Source organism: Colobus angolensis, unplaced genomic scaffold (assembly GCF_000951035.1).
Source record: "Colobus angolensis palliatus isolate OR3802 unplaced genomic scaffold, Cang.pa_1.0 Scaffold103, whole genome shotgun sequence".
NCBI classification, from domain to species: domain Eukaryota; kingdom Metazoa; phylum Chordata; class Mammalia; order Primates; family Cercopithecidae; genus Colobus; species Colobus angolensis.
In genome coordinates this window covers 5167883-5179125 of record NW_012111253.1, presented here as the reverse complement: position 1 = coordinate 5179125, position 11243 = coordinate 5167883, and positions in this window count along the sequence as shown.

Here is an 11243-nt window from a genome sequence, read left to right as displayed (position 1 = left end):
CACACTGTGCTGCCCTGGGAACTCTGTCTTACTGATGTTACCACCACCAATGAGAAGATCCCATGTGGCCCCTACTTCTGGGTGTCAAGAGCTCCTGATTCAAAGTTGCCATGGGCGCCTGGATTGGTGCCCATATCCCAACCCAAGGAAGGCTGGGGAAGGTAGGAACCTGGAAGGACCAATTGAGTCAGCCAGACTGTAGATCAGTGGCTCTCAACTCTGCCTGTGCATTAAAAGCACCTGGGAGCTATAAGAGGTCGCATTCTCCAGGCCACACCACAGACCAATTAAATCGGAACTTCTGAAGGTGGGACCCAGGCATAGTATTTTCTTTCTTTTCTTTTTTTTTTTTTTTTTTATGAGACGGAGTCTCGCTGTGTTGCCCAGGCTGGAGTGCAGTGGTGCAATCTTGGCTCACTGCAACTTCTGCCTCCCAGGTTCATGTCATTCTCCTGCCTCAGCCTCCCAAGAAGCTGGGACTACAGGTGCCCGCCACCATGCCCTGCTAATTTTTTGTATTTTTAGTAGAGATGGGGTTTCCCCATGTTAGCCAGGATGGTCTCGATCTCCTGACCTCGTGATCCACCCACCTCAGCCTCCCAAAGTGTTGGGATTACAGGCGTGAGCCTCCGCGCCCAGCCTCCAGGCATAGTATTTTCTGTAAAGCTCCCTGGGTGGTTCCGATGAAAGGTTGAGGACCTCTGCTTCAGGAGAAACCAATGATGAAAAGACTGGGGTCTCTCTCCCCTTTGTTCCTTGTGGTATTAGACAGCGTTTGATCAGGGAAGAAGGACCACTGTGAGGGATGAAGAATAAGGGATTTATTGTGGAATTGGGCCTGACACAATTGTGGGAGCTGGTGAAGCCAGCTATGTAAGAATGCTAACCTGTGGCTGGTGGTGGACTTGAAGCAGGAACAGCAGTTGAGATGAAAGGATGGACACAGTACTAGCTACCTACTGCTGTGTAACAAATTACCCCCAAAATTTGCAACTTGACACAATGAACATTTATTATCTCACACAGCATCTGTGGGTCAGGAATCCAGGAGCAACCTGGCTGGATGGTTCTGGCTCAGGCTTTCTCATGAGATTCCAGTCAAAGTGCCAGCTGGAGCCTGTGGTAATCTGCAGGTTTGACTGGGGCTGGAGGGTCTGCTTCCAAGATGGCTTCCTCACATGGCTATTGACAGGAGAAACTGGCCAAAGGCCTCAGTTTCTCACCACATAGGCCTTTCCATCAGGCTCCTCCTGACATAGCAGCTGGTTTCCCCCACATCAAGTGATCTCAGAGAAAAGAGAGAGGGAGAGAATGAGACCAAGACAGAAGCCACAGTGTGTATTTTTTTTTTTTTTTTTAAGACCAGACAGGGTCTTACTCTGTCACCCAGGCTGGAGTGCAGTGGTATGATCATGGCTCACTGCAGATTCAGCCACCTGGGCCGCCTACCATGAACATTATGTGGACAGGTGCAAAGACAAACTGGAACCCACGTGACAGCTGGCATCCACATTTGACCACCTCCAACCTTGATGGTATAGGTAACCTGCAAGATAAGCTGGCATCCTTTGCAATTACTGCACAAGCACCCAGGATCTGGAGATGCTGAAGAAGATCCAAAAAGAGCTGTTGCAGCTACAGGCCTGGCTGATGCTACAGGCCTAGCTGATTCTCCAGGCCAAAAAGGAGAGCCAGGAGATCAGCAACAACACATCTGAGCTGCAACAGCGCCTGGCTCACACAGAGCTGCAGAGTGTGAAAGTGGCCGCTGCTCCACCTCTGCCTTCCAAATCTCACGCAAATGTCTCCTGCGGCCAACTCCAACTTGGAAACATGCACAAAATTGAATTCTGGGAAATGTGGTTCTAGCTTAACTAGTGGCCACAGCACACAGGCACCACAGGGCTGGAGTGTGTGTTAGGGGATGAGTGCAGGAAAGAAAAGAGGTGGTCATAATAAGCTCTCTGTTCTTTCTCCTTGGACTAGGGACAGGAGGAGCAAAGACAGCCATGGATGAGCCAGAGTCTGGCAGTGAGAAACTCAAGAGACTCCAGTCTTCTCAGAACCTCAGGGAAAACTCCAATTCCCTCTCCAGGCCCATGGCAAATCCACTCTGGATTAAGCTTCTTTCATCTGTAGTGGGGAGGGAGGGAGTAAAGGCTGGGAGATGGACGATTTGAAAACTGATATCCTGGAGTAGACAATAATTTATCCCCACTTCACATCAATACTTCTAGACAGCCAGATGAAAATCATGCTATAATGCTCTGGTCATATCTAATAGCATGGCCACTCATACTGTTAGTTTGATATCTCTTGACTCCAAAGTGTCTCACATGAATGGTCCCCAGACAGTGGCAAAATGGCACAAACAATGACACACAGGACCTGCCCAGTCAGTCATTTCAGGAATACCCAAATATTTTCCCTATTTGTCTACTCCTGCCTAAAATTCTGTCACTGCATTAACCTGCTAGCCAAAACCTTGCATTTGCTTTTGCACACAACTATCTCTAAGAAGGGTCACGTTTTAGATTATTATCAGTCATTTATAGTCCTCAGTGCAAATGAAGTCTGAAGAGGTCTATTGATGTAGGGGATAAGTGAGGGCGCATTAGGCATTTGACAGGGACAGATGAACAAGAATGGAGAGCTCTGAAAAGGGTGTGTGAAAGAAGTAACCTGTATGTTCATGAAATCCTGTTTCATTTTCTTCTTTCTGGGGGGTCACAGAAAGACTGCATTTCCCGGCCTCCCTCGGAGTTAGACTGAGGTCATGTGATTGGATCCTGGCCAACGGGAAGTAAGTTGAAATAATATAAAGCACTCCTCCCAGGCTTTACCATTAAAAACATCTTGTGCAACCTTCCCACTTTACTGTCACCTTCAGCAGCAACCATAGAGGCCTTGTATTCAGATGGTAAGATAGATGCACCTGGGATCCCAGATTCACCAAGTGGCTGAGAGCTGCCCTGAAGAGTGGCCCAACTCATCAGTGGGGGCTAGTTTGTTTCTGCAGCATGGTCTATCCTGCCCAGGCTAATACAAAAATTGCTGCCAGATGATGGACAGGCACAGTAGCTCACACCTGTAATCCCAGCACTTTGGGAGGCCAAAGTGGGCAGTTCATTTGAGGCCAGGAGTTTGAGACCAGCCTGACCAACATGGTGAAAGCCCGTCTCTACTAAAAATACAAAAAATAAATAAATAAATAAATAAAAAATTAGCAGGGTGTGGCGGCGGGCGCCTCTAGTCCCAGCTACTCGGGAGGCTGAGGCAGGAGAATCGCTTGAACTCGGGAGGCAGAGGTTGCAGTGAGCGAAGATCACGCCACTGGACCCCAACCTGGGCGACAGAGGGAGACTCCATTTCAAAAAAAGAAAAAAGAAAAGGTTGGTAAAATAGTGATCCATGTTACACAGAATCAAAAATTCAGTCAAGCTTCCACTTGTAAATAGTAAGTGATGGGAAAATCTTTGAGTGGCAAAAATGACTCAAGGAAAAGATTAGACTAAGGGTGTGGCCTTCCCCCAAATTTCCAGAAGCCTAAAGGTAACTTTGATTAAATGCAGGGGCAAGATATATGGATGAGAAAGCAAAGACATATAGCAGATATGAAAACTATATATTGAAAAGAACTTTGGATGTGGTCATTGGCATGTGGAAGAGACTACAGGCAAATATATCAATGACCCATTACATTTTTAGGGGAATTGTAAAGCCAAAGAAACCTTGAGCCTAGACCTCAAAAAAAATCTTTCTTGAGTCAGCTATGAAGATAAAATAATCCTTGGGCTCACACCATGTGCAAAAAGTAGACTAAGAAAGTTCTGTGACCCTCAAGGAGGGATTTCCTCTGTACCTATTTAGATATAACCAAAGAAGATTATAGGAAAAACGAACTAGAGGGCAGAGCCATGACTTGGGGATAAAGAAACTCCTCCAGGAGAAAATTCGGGGTCTATTAAAGAAATCTTGGCTGGGTGTGGTGGCTCACACCTGTAATCTCAGCATTTTGGGATGCCGAGGCGGGTGGATTGCTTGAGCCTAGGAGTTGAAGACCAGCCTGGGCAACATAGCAAGACCTTCTCTATACTTAAAAAAAAAAATTAGCCAGGTTTGGTGGCACTTGCCTGTGGTTCCAGCTACTTGGGAAGCTAAGGTAAGAGGATCACTTGAGCCCAGGAGATGAAGGCTACAGTGAGCTATGATCGTGCCACTGCACTCCAGCCTGGGCAACAGAGCTAGACCCTGTCTCAAAAAAAATAAAAAGAAAAAAGAAATAGTCTTCACCCTCAGGGCATGAGGCCTTCACAGTAGGATCTGAGAATGACTATGGACTAGTGACTGCTGTATGTCTCCCATCCTTCCCCTTTCAGAACACTAGTGTTTGCTGTGGTATCCTGCCCCTGCTCCACCATTGGATTGGGGCTGAAGGTGTGGGGTGCTGATAACTTGTTTTGTTTGGTTCATAGGTTGCCAGACTAGAAGAAGCAACATCTAGACCTGAAGGTAGGATTATTATGCATCATCCAATGTTTAAGGATCTATAGGGGGTAAGAAAATGCCCCAAAACTTAGTGGCTTAAACAACAATGATTTATAATTTCTCACAATCCCCTGGGTCAGGAATTCAGGCAGGGCTTATCTGGGTGGATCTTCTGCTCTACCTGTCATTGGCTGGAATCATTTGCACAGCTGCATTTAGCTAGTGACTAGGCCAGGAAAACTTCACTCACATGTCTGATCCTCTTCCACATGGCTTCTGTCTCCACATGGCATGTCATCCTTCAGTAGCCTAAGCTTAGTTTCCTTATGGCATGCCCTGGTTTCTCAGAGTACAAAGGCAGAAACTCCAGCCCTTAAGGTCCAGGCCCAGAACTGACATGGCATCACTTCTGCCATATACTATTGGCCAAAGTGAGTCAGAAGGCTGGCCTGGATTCAAGGAGAGAGGAAATAGACTTCACCTCTGGCTGGGTGGAGTGGCACACATGCACCAAGGTAAAAGAAATTGTTGAAGGCCCTATATGGATACTACAATGCCCAGATATCCTGACCTTTGAGCTGCGATGTAGTTGCTGGATAAGACCTTGGGTTAAATTTCTTGGGAATGAGATGAGCATGTTATTTTAGGGACAAGAAGAATAAAAAAAGTGAACCAAATATTTATAAGCCAGAGGACTGATGGTGGTAGTTTATTATAGTAATACCCACCCATTGCGGCAGATTTTATTTTCCTAAATGCTTCAACACTATCTCCCAGCTCATGTATTCTTCATATAATATGACCTTGACACTCCCGAATCAACATATAGAGTTTATGTCACCACTCCAGGAACCTGGATGCAACTTTGTGACTGCCTCAGTTAATGAAGTATGGCAGAAGTGACTCTGTGTGATTCCCAAGGTCAGGTCATAAAAGGAGACACAGCTTCAATCTGGCTCTCTCTCAGGACACAGGCTTTTTTGAGAGCCCTGAGCCTGGCTTGCCTGAAAGCTCCAAGCTGGAGAGACCACACAGAGTGACTACATAGAAGTAAATGCCTGAAGGGCTCCAGTTGTACCAGCCTCCAGTCTCCAGCCATTTGGCTCTTCCCAGGCCAGGAGGTAGATATGTGAGTGAGCAAGCCTTGGATGATTTCAACCTCCAGCCTTTGAGATGCCCCAGTTGACGCCAAGTGGAGAAAAGATGAGCTGACCCTGCTGAGCCCTGTGCAATTGTAGAGCCCTGAAAAACAATATATGTTGGCGTTTTAAGCCACTAAGCATTGGGATGGCTTATACTACAGCAATAGATAACTAATGTATAGTAAGTCCTCATAGTCATGTTTTTCATATTTGCAAATTCTACTTACTAAAATTTATATGTAACCCCAAACTCATTACTTAAGACGCTTTTGTGGTCATTTGTGGACACATGCAGAGTGGCAACAAGTTTAAGTCACCCAATGTGCATATTCCCTGCTGAGGTCTATAGGAAAACAGCCTGTGGCATGCAGGTGTGGTGCCATCTTGAAGCAAAACCGTCATGTTGACAGATGTCGACTCCTGCATAACAAGGTGTTTCCCTAGCATAGATAACATCCCATAAAGATGCATATCTAACCTCCCCAGTAGTCACAAGTCTCATAAGAAAGTCTGAGGCATGACCAGCTACACATTTTTTGCCATCAAAGCTTGCTAAATACAGGATATTTTCTGGAGGGTGGGTGCAGCGATCTACCATCTCATGACCACCTGAGACATCACTTCTGTTTGTAAGTCCCTATTAAATGCTTCTTTCTGAGAAACTGGATTTGTCAGCCTCTTTTTTCCGTCTCTCAACTCCCTTGACCTTTGGGGACAGATTTGCATATACCTCCTCACCGCGGAACATGATCAAACAGGGTGATACTCTGCTTTCTTGTTTCAGCTCTTGTATTTTTTTCTAATTTGGTCTTAAGATCTGTCTCATGAGAGTGGCTATAAACTCTCAGTCTGCCCTAACAGGGTTCCAGGGAATTTGGTCGTGGATGTTTACAGTGTGCTTTTCACAGGACACTTCTTTATCCTGGCAGACAGCCTAATTCTTAAGTGTCCAAACCATGACCAGGTGTCCCTCTCACAGGAAAGTTGTTTACAGTTGCAGACGCCCTCGTGGCTCTTGTTTGACCTATGTCGAGTCTATTCCTGCCAAGACAGCCACTCTCTAGGAGAACGCTGACCAGGAAAGAAGTTAGGTCCGAGTGTGTGGGTGGGGTGAGACACAGAGAGGCAGCTCCACAGAACACGGGAAATACCAGAGGCAGTGTCTTCTTTACAGATTCCTCTCAGGGCCAGCAGAAAGGAAGAAATCCTCTGGGCCATCCATGCTTAGCCAGCAGGTGGGGAGCAACAGAGAAAGTGAGGGATCTGTGGGCCTAGGCCTTAATCGGGGTCCAGGCATTCCCAGGCCGCTTTCCCATGGGGAGTTCTCCTCGGTGGGTTGAAAGCCGGCAGGCAGGAGTTCCATGGAGGCACGCTATGACTGAGAAGGGGTCACTGTGGCAGATCCGTGCAGCCCATGCAGAGTGTGGGGGGTCAGTGGGGTCAGTTGAGTAGGTTGTATCTAGCTGTCCTGTAGGGAGGTGGTCACTAGCAGGTGACTGCATAAGGTAGATATCTGGATCGACCACATTGAAGAACAGGGAAGAGATGGAGAACTGGAAACTGAGTCAAGGGTGACTAAGCCCTGCTTCTGGTATGAGAAAGTCCAATATATGCAAAATGATGCTGAGACAACATAATATTATAAAAATTCACTACAACTCCCATACCATAAACATGGCCTTTTTGCGACCTACCTAATGCCCCCTTTTTCACATTTGTGTGCTACTTCCTGGTGATTTCACTGTTTAAAATGGCCCCCAAGTGTAGTGTTGAAGGGCTGTCTAGTGTTCCTAAGTGCAAGAGGACTGTGATATGCCTTACAGAGAAAATACATGATATATACATGTAACTCATTAAGGCATGAGTTATAGTGCTGTTATGTTCAGTGTTAATGAACCATCAATATATATTAATTAAGATGTCTTTAAACAGAAGCACACATAAAACAAGATTATGTATTGATTGGCTGATTATAATGTGATCAGAGGCTTGTAGGAACTTAACCCTGTAGAGCCCTTAGGAGCAATGGTTCTATATTAGCTAATTCAGCATTCACTGAGACTTTATGGACCATAACTACCATGAATAACGTGAACTGACTGTGCCTATATTCAGCTCTCTTTTTTTCTGAGTACATGAGAACACCACACTTTGCAGGACCCTTGCAGGTAGGCGAGACAGTATGACTGGCTCTATCCAGTGAAATGTGAGCAGCAGGCCAAAGCATTTAAGAACCAGTGTACTGAACAGAGATCGCACCACAGCACTCCAGCCCGGCAACAGAGTGAGACTATGTCTAAAAAAAAAAAAAAAAAAGAACCAGTGTACTGTCTTCAATCTTTTGCTATCCCTAAAGTGGCAAACATGAAGGGCTTGCATTAAAATGGTGGCATCCTCAACTGAAGGGAGCCTGGATCCTTGAGTTACTGGAAAGAGCAGAGCCCTAGCAACCTGTATCATACTTTATGAGCAAGAAATCAGTTATTGTTGTGTTCAGCCAGTAAGATGTTAAGGGTTTATTCATGTTATTTATGTTATTTATTTATTTATTTATTTATGTTTATGTTAAAAGGTATGCATATGTGCAGGTCTGTGTGCACATGTAGCTCTTAACTACCAACATGCTCTAGCAAGTGGTAATCTATTTGACAATAGGGCCACAAGTTCTAACACGCAAAAGTTAGCTTTCCTTTCCACTCCCATCTCTCCTGAAAAAAAAAAAAAAAAAAAAAAAGAGAGAGAGAGAGAGAGAGAGAAGTGGTAGAGGGCTTAGATCTACTTATTCATTGGTTTAAAAGAAAATAGTCCAGATGAGGTGGCTCACACCTGTAATCCCAGCACTTTGGGAGGTTGAGGCAGGCAGATTGCTGAGTCCAAGAGTTGGAGAACAGCCTGGGCAACATGGTGAAAATCCTTCTTTAAAAAAAAATACAAAAAGTTAGCTGGGTATGCCTAATAAACCAGAAAGAGTTGATTTGCTCTAAAGGAAGTCCAGAGGGGAACCAGAAAGTTAAACTCTTCATCATTCACTCCAATCAGCATCACCACATCTGAAGCACCAGTCTAGTAAATACGTTTCACAAATGTGTCTACTCATGTGATGAAGTATGCCCTATGCACACATTGACTCACTTATATTGGGTATTACAGCCTTTTGCCTATTTTCCTGTCAATGAGGAAATTACCAAGCACATAGTGGTAACAAGGGAAGGAGCGTTCCAGAACACTGGGGATGAAAAGAAGCAATGGTTTGATATAGCTTGGAGAAGATGAAGAAAGGAACCAGAAATGGGTTTGTGAAAAGAAAGAGATAATGCCGATGAAAAGGGGCTCATGACAGAGCTGCCGGGACCTCTCTGGCAACTGGGTCAGCTGTATCTACACTCAGGGCCTGCAGTCAGGTAGCGTTAGCACGCGGCTAAGGGATTCTGCCAGAGACAGGCAAAAGGCTAGATACCCCTGCACCGGGAATATGGTTGATCTGGCCAAGACGTGGAAATGTGCTTGTTCATCTGCACACCAAGTGATTCTTTGTGCAACTTCCTGTGTTTCCATAGAAAGAATATGGGCTCTAGAGTCAGGCAGCCCTGTTTAAGTCCAGCTTCTTCTCTTACCCATCTGTTTCCTTAAGCAAGTCACTTCACCTCTCTGGGTCTCACACTGGTGAGTGGAAATAACAATACCTGCTCACAGGGTTCTGGAATAATTAAATGAGATCACAAGCATCTGGCACAGAGCAGCCGGTTGCCTCCCCATCTCCCTCTTACCACCATGCATACCCAGAAAGGGTCTCCCACTGTTTGAAATATTTTGTGACACAGTGGCTGTGGGAGGCTGAGTAGTGCCCTTCTCCCTATTGTACCTGCAAAAACGAAACAGAACTCCAGTCCTACCCCCAACCCAGAAAAATCAATGATATCCACGTCCTAATGCCTGGAACGTGTGATATCTTATATGGCAAAATAAAAAAGACTTTGCAGATGTGATTAAGTTAAAGGTCTTGAGATGAGGGCATTATCCTGCATTATTTGGGTAGACCCTAAATGCCATCACAAGTGCCCTCATAAGAGAAAGGCAGAGAGAGAGTATAGAAAGGAGAAAAGAAGGCCATGTGACCACAGAGGTAGAGAGGGGAGTGCTGCAGCCATAAACCAAGGAAGGCTGGCAGTCACCAGGAGCTGGAGGAGGCAAGGAATGGATTCTCCCGCTGGAGCCTCCTGAAGGAGCTTGGCCCTATGGCCACTTTGATTTCAGCTCAGTGACAGTGATTTGGGACTTCCAGCTTCCAAAACTGTGAGCCATCAAGTTTGTGGTAATTTGTGGCAGCAACCACAAGAAACAAATGCAGTGGCTGACTGAGTCTGTGACCCCAACGAGAGAGTTAAGAAAGGAAAGATCTGTGTTCCAAGGCCACCCTCTGAAAAGAAAGCCCTTTGGTCCCTTGGGCAGAGGCTGCAGAAACCCCAGGTCCTTCCAACTGGGGTTGCCCTGGGTGGTCTTGTCAACTCACACTCACACTAACTCCTTGAACTTTGCTCCTCACAGGAGGTGTCCAGGCAAGGATACAAGGAAAATTAGTATCACTTTCTTCACTTCCGGCACAAACGCTCCCTTACCTGGGAAGGCAGGGACGGCCTGGACCAATTGTCTGAGGCCCTGGAGTCCAGTACCTGAAAATGATCTCCCAGAGCTGCTCTCGGGCTGCATCAAGGGTACCTACGGGAGGACAGATCCTGTGCAAGTAAGCATGGGGTATCCCCCATGCCTGAGGTTAACAGCCCTCACCAACTTCTCAGGGATGCTATGACAGTTAACGATTGTGAAGTGCACTCCCTGCCATGGAAACGCTCAGCTGTGTGAAAAGACTCACCGATGATCTGGGCCTGGAAAAAGCAGTCTTACTGAAGACTAATGACATTGCTACATTTTCAGTGTGGGTGCCAGAATGCATTGTAGTGGCTTCCCAGGCCACAAGTTTTCAATTTGCAGCACAAGCAGACCCTCCAATGTGGCACTTCTCTGCTCTCCTTGCATGTGACTTGGTTCACTTTTTGTGGGTCTCTCTGGCTGCCAGGTGTCGCCTCCACAATGCCACATCCCCAAACTTCCCAGAAGCCCAGAGTGTTCAAGGCGGTCTGTTGGCAGAGGCCCGGGACACGTGGACACCCAGAGCTGAACACCATTGACTGCCAGGCAAATGAGACTTCGGTCTCAAAAGAGATCATATTCCAGTGGACAAATATCCCAGAAATATTCCAGTGGACGAAGACGTCCATCTCATCTAAGGACACATGTCAAAGAAGACATTAATTCCCCTCCATTAGAGAGATCACTGGTTCATCACCCAATCCATTTCGCATTCCTTTTTGACACAGAGCTAGACTACATTTCCCAGTCTCCCTTGCAGCCAAGTGTGGCCATGAGACTGCATTCCAGCCAACAGAAGGCAGGCAGATATGATGAGTGGCCTGGCCTATAGACCCTCTCCTCACCCCATCATGCCATTCTCCGCTCTCTTTCTTCACCTCCCCACCAGCTGGCTGTCAATCTTTAGGGCAACCTTGGAAATAGGTGACCAACTGTCCCAACTTGCCAGGAACTGTCCCAATTTTA